The sequence below is a fragment of the Tiliqua scincoides genome, chromosome 3, assembly GCF_035046505.1.
Source record: "Tiliqua scincoides isolate rTilSci1 chromosome 3, rTilSci1.hap2, whole genome shotgun sequence".
Taxonomy (NCBI): domain Eukaryota; kingdom Metazoa; phylum Chordata; class Lepidosauria; order Squamata; family Scincidae; genus Tiliqua; species Tiliqua scincoides.
Window position 1 is genome coordinate 34,840,653 of NC_089823.1, and position 16,979 is coordinate 34,857,631.

Here is a 16,979-nt window from a genome sequence, read left to right on the forward strand (position 1 = left end):
GTAGCACATTTTTTTTAATCATAGGGATGACAAAACATAGGGATGTAAACTTTGAACACCCCTTCCCCCCCCCCCGCACTGTTTTCCTTCTCTAAATTTTCCCCCCATTGAAATTCCTTGTCCTGTGATCAGGGAGCAGTACTCGTGGATAGAATATACCATAGGTTTAGAGATACAGATAGGATATAGGAACCTGTATTTTCTGCCCTCCATGACTGAGACCACTGTCAACATGCAGAAATAGATTGAGCCAATCTAATCAAGCACCTCATTCATGAGACAAAAAGGTGGGATAACGTCCTTGAATAAAAGTAGAAATGTACTTTAGATTGGGCATTATTTCAGTGCTGCTGTTCCAGTCATACTTGGAGAGCCCCTCCCAACTGGAATTCAGCTTCCCCTCATCATTTAGGTTTGTAGCCTTGGAGTGTGTATAGTATTGTGAATGTGTAAATATTCTATTCATTCCATACTCACTCCTCTGAGAAGGAGCTCTGACTGTGATGTTAAACTGAGCATCCTTTTTACACATATCTGCAGCATGAATCCGAGACTCAGGTTTAGATGCTGGTGCTGTACTGTTGCTCTTGTGTTTCTTGACAATTCAATGTTAACATGATTGCATACCAGAAATTTTGTTAAGTCAAGATGGTCCCATTGAGTAAGATGATTAAATTTAAACTCTCCGTTAATTTTCAGTTCAGGAGAATGCATCTGTTCTATCCAAAACAATAAAGATGTTGCAACAGAAGGGTTCAGATTGACTTTTGAGTTCTAGTACTAACTTGTTTGAAGGAGTTGGTCGTACATATGAAAGCTAACATCTTTTATGCATGGCTTGCTCTTAATTATATGCTTTTATAATACACTTGGACAAATGTTCCAAAGTACATAAGACATTTAATTAAGGCGCAAAATGGATTTCTTTAGGGAAGGGAGATTTCTAAGTTGCCACTACAGGAGGTAGTAGTGGTAGTGCCACTAAGATGCCACTACAGAAAAGGACTTGTTTCTTGTAGCCCCCTACCAAACTTCATGTGGTGGAGAAATATGGCCTTAGTTGTTGCGCAGAATGGACAGTATGTGTGTGTGGTAGTGGTGGTGGTTATATACTGAAGAAGGCAGTCCTAAAGGTACCCAAGGCCCTAGCCATGTGGGGCTTAAGGTAACCAGTACCTTAAACTGTGTTGCCTAGAATTATGGTATAAAACTGAGTTTAAAAAATAGTTATACATACCGTAGTACCAGTATATAACCATACACAGCAGTGGTTCTCAACCTTTTAGCAGCAGGACCCACTTTATAGAATGAGAATCTGTCAGGACCCAACGGAAGTGATGTAATGACCAGAAGTTGCATCATCAAGCAGGAAAATTTTTTCATAATCCTAGGCTGCAATCCTACCCACACTTAACCAGGAGTAAGTCCCATTTACTATCATTGTCAAAAACATATACATAGTAGCCTGTTAAAAGTACGTCTGTCACATTTCTCCAAATGCAGTCATATATCATGGTTAGCATCAAATATTAAAAATAAAATATAAAAATAAATGGGAACTCACCTGAAATTGGCTCATGCCCACCTGGTAAATCCCAACCCACAGTATAGAAAAGCAGTTAACGATAATAAGAAAAAGGAGCATTTGTGTGTTACTGAATATCCCAAAAGTTTCAATTATAATGATTTTCTTACCTCAGGCTGTCATAGTACCCTGTCCCCAGAACAAGTTTTTCAAAATTCCAACTATAAATGCCTCTTTGGAAACTGAATTTGAAAAATACTCTTTTCAGATTTCCTGCTTATGTGGATATTGAGGCAGCACGCATCCTGCGCTGCAAAAAGGCAGCTAGGTTTCAACATTTATCCTTTTTTCTGTTGTGAGCATAGATGGCTGACTCTGCAGCCATGACCCTTCCCTGGCCTCTTTTCCATTTAATACTAAATCCAAGTGTTCCTGGAGTGCTGTTTAAACTAACTTTAATCCATCATGCCCCAATCTATGCCACGCAGCATTAGTTTCTCAAAGGGCAACACTTTAGAATGTTTGCCACTTGCTACTGTACCACAGGTGTCTACTATGCAGTTCATACTGAGCTGCAGTTCCACTGTGAAGACTTTTGTGAAATATCCACTTGCTCTTTTTCTTGCTGCTGCTGCTGGCATGGCTGAACTGACAGGCTGTACTTCATTCTTGTTCCCTAAGTCAGCAGAGACTAGACAAACCATGATGGCAATAGCAAGGTATACAAGGTGTACTCTTTTACGCATGCTTGCTTGGCTTTTGAGTATCTGAGAGAGGAGAAATATTGATCAGATAATGAACGAGAAGCAAAGTTGTCAGCATTCCTTTTTAAAAAATGCAAGAGTGGACACTTTAAGAAGTGCTGCTCTAATATACGGATCACTTTTAAGGGATAATTTTGCAGATTGATTGTGTTGCAACCTATCCCTTTGATAATTGGGTTAGCAGCAGTTGCTCGGTTGTGGCATATTTCAGTAATCAAGTTCACTTTGACCATTACCCTGACTTATAGTTCCAATTCAGGCAGAACATGGGCATATATCCATTCAGCAGGGTTTGAATGCTCATGCGATGTAGTGGGATGTTCTTACTCTGCAAAGATCTTTCTAAAGAGAAAATAACACAAACAAAACCTAAGAGCCTAATAATCACATGGGCATGGGTTACAGGGAATGTAATTATCCTTCACAATGCAACCGTTGCGAATATTACAGAACCCAGAACCTGTGACCTTAACACAGCAGTTCTCAAACTCTTATGTAGAGTTGAGCTGTTCTGAGTGTTTGCGGGAGCAGGGGGATGGTGGCAATGTGATCAGAATGATCACACCACCAGTGGGGACCTGGTTTTTACTCACCCCTGGCTGCTGTGGTGTCTGGTGGTGCAGGGAGCCCATGGAGTCCTCTGCAGGGCTCCCTACGCCTCAAAATGTTGAAGAAATGTGATTGCGACTTACTTCTGGTTCACACCCCGGTACGCCACAGCAGGGGGTGTGTGTGAAAATCTGGCTAACCTGTTTAAAAACCAAGCTGCTGGGACTCCAGTTGTGATACGATTGTTCCAATCATGTCAGTGCCATCCCTCCACTCCTTATATGGGCAAAGGCAGAGCTTCTCAGGCTGGGGCGTCCCTGTCCCAAACTGTGGTGTCCCAGTTTGAGAACCTCTGCTAACTCATGCTGATTTCATGAAAATGTAAGAACTATCCTAACTAGAAGGAAAATTCTGTTAAACCAGGGACCTTGAACCCCTGTCTGGCTGAGGTGAAATAGTGACAAGAGTTACCTGAACCAGCTGCATCCCAGAGATTATTGGGGTACCCATATCTCTCATTAAAAATAGTTAAAACTGCACACAAGCAAAGAACTTTGCTGGACCGTACTTATTTGTAGCTAGAAACTGAATCTGAGGCTTTGTAGCATGTCAAGCTTGTCAGCGCATCTTCACTATACTTAACTATATGCTTTTAACTGGTCTCGGTTTATACTCTATCATTTCCATATGTATAGCACTACTGATGTGTCACTCAGACAGCAGTAAAGTCACAGAAAATCCAGAACTGAGAATCCTACATCTCTCTTTCAATTGAGTTCATTTGGAAAATGTAAACTCAGATTGATGTAAGCAAGGGTTTTCTGGGCCACAGTGAAGACAAGCAATGTTTGTATACTATGTTAATTGGTTCCCAAGCTTCCTCTAAGGAGCTCAGAGCAACGTGTATCACAATATGATGTAGCTTAGCTACACCCATGAAGATATCCATAGTGTACTGGAAGGGAGAAAAGAAGCTGAACCTGGGAGACCTCAGTGAGGTTTGAGTCTGGCCCTGCCCCTTTAGACTCAACCTTTGCGTCTTAATTGTGGCCTTCAGCAGGAGACTTTTTGTAACTCGATTTGACTTGAGTTAGAATCTTTTCAGTAAACTAGTTCGACGTGGCTCCTCAGAAAAAACAGAGCTGCTGGCGGGGTGTGTGTGGGGGGGAATTCTGATTTAACACTCCCCATCCCATCTGTAAACAAAAACTCTACTGTTCTTAGAGTGAGTGCGGTAGTGCAGAAAGCGCTGATAGGTTTGTTGCTGGGGTTCAGAAGGAACCAGTCTACCTCCATTCACATCAAAACTTCCAATTCCACCCTCAGAAGGAGAGCCAAGCAGCATGCCTACAGATGGACCAACAGGGAGGGAGAGAGAAGGTGTTCTAGCTTGGCAAGGTGGTAGGAGACAGCAGCATGAACGAGGGGACAGAAGCATCAGGCGAGCATGCTGCCTTGACTTCTAACAAGCTGACTTCCCTCAAATGAGAAGCCTGGTTAGAAGGGGGTTGAAAGGGAAGGTGAAAAGAGTCCAATCTCTCCAGGGTGCATGGAGGCTGCTTAAAACTACAGTAACAGAGGCCCAGCGGAAGTGTATACTGCAAAGGAAGAAGGGCTCGACCAGGAGGGTGCCCTTATGGCTAATGGGCCAAGTTAGAGAGGCCGTAAAGGGCAAGGAAGCTTCCTTCCATAAATGGAAGTCTTGCTGTAATGAGGAGAATAAAAAGGAACATAAACTGTGGCAAAAGAAATGTAAGAAGTTGTTACGGGAGGCCAAGAGAGACTATGAGGAACACATGGCCAGCAACATTAAGGGGAATAATAAAATCTTCTTCAAATATGTTAGAAGCAGGAAACCCACCAGAGAAGCGGTTGGCCCTATGAATGGTGAGGGAGGGAAGGGAGATAAAAGGAGACTTAGAGATGGCAGAGAAATTAAATGAGTTCTTTTCATCTGTCTTCACGACAGAAGACCTCAGGCAGATACCGCTGCCCGTACAGCCCCTCCTGACCAAGGAATTAAATCAGATAGAGGTTAAAAGAGAAGATGTTTCAGACCTCATTGATAAATTAAAGATCAATAAGTCACCAGGCCCTGATGGCATCCACCCTAGAGTTATTAAGGAATTGAAGAATGAAGTTGCTGTTCTCTTGACTAAAATATGCAACTTGTCCCTCAAAATGGCCACAGTGCCAGAGGATTGGAGGATAGCAAATGTCATGCCAATTTTTAAAAAGGGGAGGAGGGGGGCCCCGGGAAACTATAGGCTGGTCGGCCTAACGTCTATACCGGGTAAGATGGTGGAATGCCTCATTAAAGATAGAATCTCAAAACACATAGACGAACAAATCTTGCTGAAAGAGAATCAGCATAGCTTCTGTAAGGGTAAGTCTTGCTTCATGAACCTTATAGAATTCTTTGAAAAGATCAACAGGCATGTGGATACGTATATCTGGACTTTCAGAAGGTGTTCGACACGGTCCCTCATCAAAGGCTACTGAAAAAACTCCACAGTCAGGGAATTAGAGGGCAGGTCCTCTCATGGATTGAGAACTGGTTGAAGACTAGGAAACAAAGAGTTGGTGTCAATGGGCAATTTTCACAATGGAGAGAGGTGAAAAGCGGTGTGCCCCAAGGATCTGTCCTGGGACCGGTGCTTTTCAACCTCTTCATAAATGACCTGGAGACAGGGTTGAGCAGTGAGGTTGCAAAGTTTGCGGACGACACCAAACATTTCCAAGTGGTGAAGACCAGAAGTGATTGTGAGGAGCTCCAGAAGGATCTCTCCAGACTGGCAGAATGGGCAGCAAAATGGCAGGTGCACTTCAATGTCAGTAAGTGTAAAGTCATGCACATTGGGGCAAAAAATCAAAACTTTAGATATAGGCTGATGGGTTCTGAGCTGTCTGTGACAGATCAGGAGAGAGATCTTGGGGTGGTGGTGGACAGGTCGATGAAAGTGTCGACCCAATGTGCGGCAGCAGTGAAGAAGGCGAATTCTGTGCTTGGAATCATTAGGAAAATTATTGAGAACAAAACGGCTAATATTATAATACCGTTGTACAAATTCAGGCCACACCTGGAGTATTGTGTCCAGTTCTGGTTGCCACATCTCAAAAAAGACATAGTGGAAATGGAAAAGGTGCAAAAGAGAGCGACTAAGATGATTACTGGGCTGGGGCACCTCCCTTATGAGGAAAGGCTACGGCGTTTGGGCCTCTTCAGCCTAGAAAAGAGGCACCTGAGGGGGGACATGATTGAGACATACAAAATTATGCAGGGGATTGACAGAGTGGATAGAGAGATGCTCTTTACACCCTCACATAACACCAGAACCAGGGGACATCCACTAAAATTGAGTGTTGGGAGAGTTAGAACAGACAAAAGAAAATATTTCTTTAGTCATCATGTAATTGGTCTGTGGAACTCCTTGCCACAGGATGTGGTGATGGCGTCTGGCCTGGACGCCTTTAAAATGGGATTGGACAAGTTTCTGGAGGAAAAATCCATTACGGATTACAAGCCATGATGTGTATGTGCAACCTCCTGATTTTAGAAATGGGTTATGTCAGAATGCCAGATGCAAGGGAGGGCACCAGGATGCAGGTCTCTTGTTATGTGGTGTGCTCCCTGGGGCATTTGGTGGGCCGCTGTGAGATACAGGAAGCTGGACTAGATGGGCCTATGGCCTGATCCAGTGGGGCTGTTCTTATGTTCTTATGCTCTTGTGTTGCCTGCAGGAGCCAGGAGGCTTGTGACCCATTCTGTCTGAGTCTCACTGCTGTCAATGGGGCTTCCTCCCAGGTGACTGTGGAGGAGGATACGAGGACTATGCATTCATTGTTTTCAAGAAATTCCCCAGTCACTTTTGGTCTCAAAACACACATAACTCGAGTTCACACAAGTCAGGGAAAACGTGTTTTGAGACTCGAGGCAGAGTCTTTCAAGTTGAGTCGCCTGTCCCTGGAAGAAAGCAACTTATACCTTGTGGTTTAGAATGTGGCTGTTTGCAGTTAATGTGCAGATAAGCACATAAGCAGATAAGCAATAAATAGAAAGAAGGAATAGGTTGGTTTTTTTTTTTATATAATGCTTTATTTATTTATTACAGATACAGGTAAGGAAAATTGGATAGACTTAGGGCTAGGACTACACAGGTTACACACGAGGGTGGTGGCCATCGATTACAACAAACATTAATCCAAACGAAATTAATAATCAATACAAAAATTATCATATTCTTTAACCCAACTGGTTAATATTTTAACATTCCATATTTTTCCTCTAACCTTATCTATCCCATCATAAAAAAAACACTTCAAACTTTTACTTATACACTTTTCTTACCACTAAACTAGTCTCTAAAATAAAATCTTTCTTATCTGATTCTTAATTTCTAATATGACATCTAAAAAAGAAGTCTCCGATTACCATGGTATTACCTCCTTCAATATCTCTTATAACATGTTATACATCATTTTCCATAACTATCCAATCAAAAAAGGCTTCAAATTTTTACTTATAGACTCTTCTTACCACTAAACTAACCTCTAAAATACAATCTCTTATCTGATTCTTAATTTCTAATATCACATCTAAAAACAAATATCTCCAATTACAATAATATTATACTTCGCTTATCCACCACATATTTATTAACCCAAAATACAGGTTTAATATTTTCTCCAAAATAAATTGACATCTATAATTTATTTTATTTACCTTCTTTTTTATAAAATAACCCTTTTATTTGTCTTAATACCACTATATTTTTCACAATACTTATATTCCAAAATTGCAGTTCCATCTAATTTATTTCATATATTTACCACTTTAATTTTCACAATACTTATATTCCAAATTCCCTTTTTCATCCACTTTAGTTTAATCTAATTAATAAAATATTTATCTTAATACCACTTAATTTCCACAATATTTATATTTCAAATTTTCATTTACATCTATTTTAATTTAATATGTTTAAAAAAAATTCTATTTATTATTCAACCATTTCGCCCTTCTTCTTATTGTTTACTTTGTACTCTATCTTATTGGTGTTCCCTCTTAGTCCTCCTACTGGTTCTTCCACTTCTTCTTTTTCTTCTTTTTCTTCTTAAGTCCCCCCCCCCTCTGTTTTTCTTTCTTCTTTTTCATTCTGTTATTCTTGAATTCAATCCATAAATTCTTCCTCTTCTTGAGACAGCTTGCTCTCTGAACATTTCGTCTTTTTTCTTCCTTAAGATTCCCAGTTATTATAACAATTGCTTCTTCCATCTCGTGTCCCATTTCAAAATACTCCACTTCTTTAACTTCACCTGACATCTGATCCATTCTTTTTTCTTCTCTATTGTTTATAATCTGTTCCCGCGAGTTTACAAGGGAGGAGCTTATTTGCCCAATTTGTTCAGAGAGTTCTCTGACTTGTTGCTCCATTTCTCTTCTAAAATTCATCAGAAAGTCCACCAACAAGGCCTGGCTTTCATGATCATCTTTTAGATTTTCAAAAGCCATTTTTATCAACACCAACTCGAGCCACTTCCTGCAGGGCTACTTTCTAATTTTGTATCCAGGGCTACTTTCCAAATTTTTATATCCAAAAAAAGTCAATCAAATCAACAGTCAAATTAGGTTAGTATGCCTTTAAATGACCAAAAGAAAGAAAAATAATTCAAGCCTCTTGCTGAGAAACCGAAACCAGCAGTGTCCAGGCTTAAATAAAGGCTTTTTGCTGGGAAAATGAAGGTAGACTTTATTTCCTTCGTTGAAGATTACTTATTTATTTCTCTTCGGTACATACCATTAAAAATATATATATAATCTTGTACTTACTCCAGCAGGGGAAATACCAATTCACCTATTCCCCCCCCTGGGTGGCTAATGGCCAGCGTGAATAATCTTGAATTATCTCCTCCTCCTCCAGACTTCTTACTTACAGTTCTCAGTAAAACTTTTTAACGAGCCAAGTTCACTCACTCTTAATAGCTTTTTTCGCTGCAATGTTGTTGTATCTAGGCCGTGGGAGGACGGGTTTTCAGCTCTCCGAGCTTCTCAAAGATGTCGCCTGGGATAGATATGCTTCAGCACAGAGCAAAACAGAGAGAAATCCTTGAAATTGCCTGTTTCTAAGGACCCCCCGTTCAAGCTCTCAGCTCTTTGTACCGTCTTCCTGGCACCGAAGCGTGCCTTAGTTGTTTAGGCACATGAAAACATATCTATTTCGCAGTCTCTTCGGGAACCCCCAAAGTTCACTGCAACTTTGCTGAAAGTTAGCTCCGCCCCCCCCCGGAATAGGTTGGTTTTTAATATAATTGAGAACTAAGGAGATGTGTCTGTTTTCATTGTCATTTGTCATTGATTGTTTGAGGCAAGATGTGGGCTGTGGGTTGTAAATTACCTAAATGAGGAGTACTTCCTTGTAGTTGCAACAAGACTGCGCCAATGTAAATGTAAGAACTGCATTTCAGCAGTCTACAGATGACTGTCCCAGTCCTGCTTTTCATCAGTTTCTGGGAAGGCAGCATCGCTCCTCTCCCTGAAGGGCCTGTTGCAAAGCTGAGGCCTGCTTGCTCTCCAACAGGATAAGGAGTCTGGAATAAGGGTCTAAAAAGCCCTCTAGGAGTTTTGGAGAACAGCAAGAATGTCCATGTTTTATCTTACAGGGTTGTTGCAGTGACGGGCTTGGGGATGGGCTCCATGTCTGTGGGCCCTATGGGGGGTGGCACCCCCATGCCTGCCATGACACCACCTCCTCCCACATACCACCGCTGCTGCCTCCGCCCACCCTCTGGAGCTGTTCCAGGGGACAGGCGAAGCCCAATGCGTCCTTCCCCCTTGGCTCTCTAAAAGTTGTCTGAGGCTTCTGGAATGCTTTTGGAGCTCCAAGGGGAAGGTTGTGCAAGGCTCTGTGCGACCAATAAGTATGTACAGGCCGGCATGTTTGGGGGGGGGGGAGCAGCATGTTGTGGACCTGGCCCTGGACGGTACAGGGGCCGGGTCTATAGCTGGGTTGTTGCAAGTGTGCTGAATCAATGTGAAGCATTTGACAACAAAATATGCAGCATTGTTGACAAAGTGCAAAAATCATACAGGAGAGACACAACTATGTTCACAATAGTACAAATACATTGCTTCTTTTTAGTTCTTTGTGCAGTTCTCTGAGCAGCAAAGAATTAATATAGCTTCACTAACTGCTACAGTGAAACAAATAGAGCATATTTAATGGCAGATTAGTTTTTCCCTAGTTATTTATGATTACAAATAATTCTGTGGCTCTTCCCATAGCTAAGGCTGCAGTCCTGTAGACATTCTTTCTTGGGAGTAAACTCAGTTGAGCACATTGGCACTTGCATCTGAGTGGACAAGCATAGAATTGCACCATAAGTCAAGCAAAGGGAGAGAAAACAGATTTTCATTCAATGACAGACCATTATCGGCCAGAGTAGAAAACAGATCAATGAGAGGCTGCAATTAGTATGTCATGCTGTCTGTGGATGTCTCTAGTGGAAAGGACATGATTGAATTGTTTTAAATGTTATTTAGGGTCAAACATCTGATTCTAGCTTTTCATGTTTTTAAAATATAATACAAGCTGTTGCAGCTAATGGAAAGTCTGCCTGACAATTTCACAAGATACTGCTGATGCACTGCCAAGCCTGTATTTGCAGCCATAAGGAGTAAGAAACCTGATTTTTAAACTATGAATACTAAGATTCTCAAGTTCTAAAAATCTGCATTCAATGCCACACTTCACGCTTTTCCTGTGCTTGCATGAACTTGCGGTATATGTACAGCCCGGTGATAATGCGCCATAGCTGTTTCCTCACTGCTTCATGACTGCCTGCAGGCCCGATATACTGTCCTGTTGCCTTTATCCTCCAGAGGCATATGTAAGTTTTCCAGAGCTCAGTCTGTATATGTCTTATCACAACAAGGAAAACCTTTTAAAAGGATTTTTTTTGAGGATTTGTTTGTTCAACAAAATGGTCTGTATTTTTTTTTTAATTTCCTCTTGTGCTCTTGGTGTGTCTGCAAAGATATTATGGGGCTAGGTGTGCTGTCATGAGTTACATACATCCTGCATTTACATTTGGGGACATTCTGTTGTATCTGCTACAGAAGTATGCATCTAACTTAATTTCTAGTTTGAGATGCTGATTTTTTATTTTTTTTTTACTTTTCAATAAGTATCGGGGAGAATGGGTTCTGTGCATAAGGACGTAGTATTTATGAAAGCAGCAATTGAGTTTAGGTGGCACAAACCTTGAAAAAAGAGCATTTTGTCAAAACAACATTAAAAACTATCTCGTTTCAATCATAAACAGAAAGAGTAGCACTGTGCATAAGATGAAGAAAATGTTGATCTTACTGAACTGTGAGTTATTTGTTTCTGTCTTTCATTTCCTCAGGCTTTAAAGATTGTTTTTATTTCACACCTTAAGTTGGTAAGATGTGTACAAACCTTAACTGGTTGAATAATTTAACTTAGAGAGGAATGGTTCTGCCTGTTGAAGAAATAAATAGTACTCTGAGCCTGCATATGGATAGCTACAGATAACCATTCACCAAGTAGTCATAGTTGTTCATGTGAGAAACTGGTCATTTGTCAGCTCTGCCCACATACTGAGGTGAATGTAACTTCTTCCCCCCTTTTCTGCTTGGGGGTGCAGTTAAAATATGACAAAAATGTGGTGAATGTTCTCCCAATGAATAACTTCAAATTACCACACCAATTATAGCAAACGTCTAAACTTATTCTCTTGCATGGTGGGAATGAAATTTTTTCCACAGAGCTGTTTTCAGTTGCTCACTTTTCCACATGAAATTTGGAAACATGGATTAATCAAGCTACTGGCTGTGGACCACCACCACCTCAGAAATAGATGCAGGTGTTCGCCACTTAATGAGGGGGATACATTCTCCTATCTCCATTGTTATATGATTAGGTCATTAAGTGAACATTCAGTCCAATCTGTTGCCTTTGTTGTCTAAACGGACACTCCCTGCCAGACACTAGCTGGCTGCAAAGGCTACTGGAGATAGATTTCCTCCTTTGCATTAAGAGCCTCTGTGTCGTGTAAATAGACACTTTGCTGCAGGCTATAGGAGATGGGATTGCTTCATTAAGAGAATCTTTATTGTGCTTTGCACATGCCTGGGTATAAATTGGAACATAAGAGATCTACAGATCTAGAATTGAGTTGAATACCAAACCATGAAAACTTCTCAAGACTATCCCTGGAGTTTACAGGATTATATCATGTACTGCAGCAGTCATCTCTGCACCTAACCTATAAAGGATGCTTGCATTTAAGCAAGGCAGACACTTTTAAAAACACAGTGGTGAGTTTTTCAACAACAGGTACGATTTGACATAGTTTTATTAGCCATAATAGTTAGAACCTCCATTTTCAGAAGCAGCACAAAGCTTAGCTGTGAGTACTGAATGCTGGGGTTGACTATCATCATTGCAGAGTGGGCCTTTGGGACTTTATGGAATTTTCTCTGTTGTAGAATCAGGTGAGCTCACATGATTGTTTATTGGTAAAATGTTCCTTTTATATCTCTGCTGAACTTATATTGTAAAAGATCTCTAAAGGGCAAATGTATGCCATGGATTCTGTGCTAGAGGAAACATAGTTAAAGCCCTTTGCAGTAGCTGACAGTAGCTAGAGCAGCTGCAGTGTGAAGCTTTACTCTCTGGCTCCTGTTTCATTGTCTTATGAACCATTAATTAAACAAAGCCTTTTTAACACACACACACACACACACACACACACACGCAAAATGTGGGTAACAAAATGAAATGTTTGGTAGATGAATAATTTAAGGTTTCCTCACTGGTCTGTTCAGCATGCTTCTTTTTTCTACTGCAGGGCAACCTGAGCAGAATTTTGATGAGTTTATTTCCTTGCAGTATTGCAAACATCACTGATTAACTAAATATAGTATTTTTAAAAAAGAGGAAAAAAAACAGTGTTAATTTTCCTTTCTTTTGATCTTTTGTTTCCAATGTACAAGAATAAACACACAGTGAATTAACATGGGTAGGAAAGGGAAGGGAGTAGCAATTTCAGACTGCTTTGAGGTTAGGAAGAAGCCAGCACTGGGTTAGGGGGTAGACAGACAGCACACACAACGCATGCATTCTCTCTCTGCTATTTTGCTGGACCGTTTCCTGCTTTTGTGCTGAGGGGCCCCATCATCGGTATGTGGGCTTTTGCTTCTTCACCACACCTGACTGGCTTGGAGGTTGCCAGCTGCAACATCTCTTTCAGGCTTTGTGACTGGAAAAAGCAGTGGACTTTCTCTACCTAACACTCTTGGATGTTCAGAACTCTGTGAGAATGCTAGGGGGTATCCCCTCACACTTATCTATCCAGACAGCATAGAAAGGATTTGTTCTCTAGAAGTGTGCAATGAGATTGAGGAGCTGCAAAATTTTATTCCACCTAAAAGGTATATTCAAGTATTTACATATTTGGGATGTTGGTCAAGCTGCAGAGACAGGCAGCATGATCCTATGGGGCCTCAGCACTACAGCCAGTAGTGCCAGTGCTGGGTGTTGCAGATGTGCCATAAGGAAGTAAACAGTGCTGGCGGAAAGGCCTGCACCGCCCTGTTGATAGCAGAGTGGGAGCCCTGGTTGCTGTTGGAGGAGGTAAGCACCAAGCAGCATGGGGTTGTGGGGAGGATGGTTGGAGGGCATTTCTGGATGGGGTAGAGTAAAACCAGGGGAGGACCAGGCCGGGGGGAGGTGGGACTAGTGGAGGCCTCCTCTGCCAAATCCTATCCCCCATGTCGGACTTGGAAGCTTGACATAGGGCTTCTGAAGTCTGTGCTAGTAAAATAGCTGGCACAGACTCAAGTAACCCCATTGAGCAGGCTGAGGCATTACTTGGGGTAAGGGGACAAATGTCTCCTTCCTTCGAAGAGACCTTCAGCTTGCTTGGATCCAGCAGTCACTGTTTAGCACCTCCACTCCTGTGCTTGATAGGATTGGGCCAATAATATGTATATACGTTTTGAGAGCCCTTTCATGCTTTACTGTAGCAGTATGGAAGCTGTTGCTTCCCTCTGGTTTCTTTCCATGCCTCTGTGGTGACTTTTACAAACCCAGATCCACATGGGTCAGTCCCATGGCTTGGATCCTTGCCACCTTTCAGGAGAAGAGCACCGACTGGGTGGTATTTTGCCGCCCTAGCTGACAAAAATGTACCATTCAAATCTTTTTGCATGCAACAAAACACAGAGCAAGCAATCTGAAGAGAACAGAGTTTAAAGGCCTACTACATTCTGTGTACTATAGCTCACCCTGGGTACCTTTCATACACAAATAGCACCTTGTACTTTACAGGAAGCAGCTATGTCAGTTTCAGTCCTCACTATGCTTCTCTAATAAACAGTCCTTCTGTGAAACTCCTTGTCACCATGTCAGTTTTTTCCTCCCAAAAGTTACATTTCAACAGTTAATTGAACTAGAAGGCTACAGCCAAAGATTTGGCTGATCAGAGCAGTATGTGAAATTCAGCTTATGTTTATCTTTCTCTTAATAGCTGTAGGTCTCTTCGGTCATTGTCCTCAAGTCCCCTTTCCTGTTGTCTCTCAGTCTTTTCCTGTGCTGAATCTCTCCTTCAGCCACCTCAGGTCTAGGCTCCCTGTCCTTGTGAGCTACTGAACCCCATGTGTTCACATTAAATCCTCATCCTACACTGGAACATCAAGCCTGAGCAGAGTTGCCACAGTTTAAAAATTGACTCTGCTTCTGTGCCAGCAACCTGATACAAAAATGTAGTAGGTGGAACTTTCACAGCTATTCCTATAGTCCAAAAAATCTTCATCTGTTAACTTTCTAAGTGTCAGGCTGCTGCCAAAGTCACAAGCCTAGTGAAAATGGTTCCTGCAGAAGAGTTCTGGGTAACTAGTGGACAGCATTTTGAACACTGATTGGTCTTAATTTAAAGAGATGCTTTACTGTTCTTGAATTTTACTCTAATGGATGGACATGGCTAGGTCTACTGATTTTTAAATACATACACCAATATGATAATTGTAATAAATGAGTCTTTTTGATTGTGTTCTATAATGGCAAATGAACTTTGCATCATGCAATCATGCACAAAAATATTTCCCTGCTCTGTAGTATGTTTGTCTTCAACATGCCCCTAAAATTAGGTCACTCAGATACCAGCTAACCTGCAGACAATAAATGAGTATAAAGAGCTAACAGTCCTTAACATTTTTACATGTGCTTTTCACTTGATCTCTCATCCTGGTAGTGTCACTCTACTTTACTCTTTGATGTATGATCCTTGATTACAAAGAATAAATATTTCTGTAAAGTGGCTCTTCTGCTATTACAGAGATTGGGTTAGGTTACTTAAGGCATTGGTTCTCACACATTTAGCACCAGGACCCACTTTTTAGAATGAGAATCTGTCAGGACCCACATGAAGTGATGTCATGACCAGAAGTGACATCATCAAGCAGGAAAATTTTTCACAATCCTAGGCTGCAATCCTACCCAGGAGTAAGTCCCATTTGCTATCATTGTTAAAAGAATATACTTAGTAGCTTGTTAAAAGTACAGGTCTGTAGCATTTTCCCAAATGTAGTCACATACCATGGGAGCATCAAGTCTAATATATTAAAAATAAAATATTGCAATGAATGGGGACCCACGTGAAGTTGATTTGTGACCTACCTAGTGGGTTCTGACCCACAGTGAGAAACACTGATGTAAGGTAGTTTCCTGTCTTATGATTTCAGTTTAAAAGCAAGAGTTTACTGTTATCCCATTCACTCTCCCCAGTTCTTCTTCACTTCCTGCACACAAATGTATTCTTAATAAGAATATCCTATGATTTCATCTATTGCTTCCACTGTTTTTTAGTTAGTATAGCACTGATTAAATACTCTTTTGCATTGGCTATATTAATTTCATTCACACTGATTAACTGGATCAGCTCATCCATTCCATTCCACCATCTCCATACATTCAGGTTAGTTGCACCAGTGCTGCAGATTCATAAACCTGGCCCTAACTCTTCAATTTTATACCCTAAGAAAAAGCCTACAAGTGAGTAGTTGCTGTCCTATATAAATCAAGTGCTATTAACTTTACAAAAAAGGTAAGAGCTGGCTCATTTTGTTACTTGAGTTTGAAGTGCTTTCTATTACACCACATTTCAAATCAATTACTTGTTTTTTTAAAAATAGTTTATTCATTTTGAATGAGTTTATACTGTTCCAGAACCACCATTCAGAGTGTGATACCATATTCTTCTGAGACTGAAGGATGCCAACTCCTATACCATTCCAATAAATTTTTACAGATTTTTAGTTGCAATTTTGTCTGCAGTGCTGCTGCCAGAAGCAAGCAATTTAATTAGTAACTCAAACCATTATTTGTGTGCTATTTTAGAAACTTAAGGTGCAATCCTGTGCATGTTTACTCAGAAATAAATACCAATAGATTTAGTAGGGCTTACTTCTAAATAATTAGGATTGCAACCTTAGATTAGGAGGTTGAGGGCATAATCCTATCCTGCGCTGGAACAGGCAAGCCAAGAGGCTCAGCCAGAGGCAAGGGGAATCATTTCCTCTTACCTCCAGCTATGCGCTGCTGGCCCCTATGGGTCTCCTCGGACTTGCGCCACCTCTTGAGGTGGCACAAGTTTGAGGAGAGCGGAGCAACTTGAAGCAGCTCCGTTCTCCCCGGGAATGGGGGTTGTGATCCGGCATAACTACTGGATCCCAGCCCTGCCTCCTGCTCCCCACCGCCTGCCCACCGGGCTGCTCACTGCCCGCCCTCCCCCCGCCCAGGAACACCTCCCTCCCCCCTACCTGCCTACCTTTGCTTCTTGCCTTGGCCCAGGTGGGCCGATGGGACCCGTGTGGAGGAAGCCGGCGCGGAGGCTTGCATCCGCCTCCGCAGGCTGGCGCTTCTCTGAGCAATGACCCGGCTTCCTCCTGAGGAGGTGCAAACATGCCTTGTGGCACATTTGCAACCCTCCTGGGCTGGCCCAAGTCAGCCATTCGCCGGCCCAAGTCAAGGGCTGGATTGTACCCTAAGAAAAGAAAAGCAATATGGAAGTGGCATAGCAACCCATTTTGTGTGATTCTGTAAGAACTAAATGAATAT

The 16,979-nt window shown here is 41.6% G+C and overlaps 1 protein-coding gene across 1 annotated transcript in view; it reads left to right on the forward strand.

Annotated features, from left to right (window-relative positions):
* Positions 1-16,979, forward strand: part of NME7 (NME/NM23 family member 7) — a 104,451-nt gene that overhangs the window by 62,380 nt on the left and 25,092 nt on the right. The gene's annotated exons all lie outside the window — the stretch shown is intronic.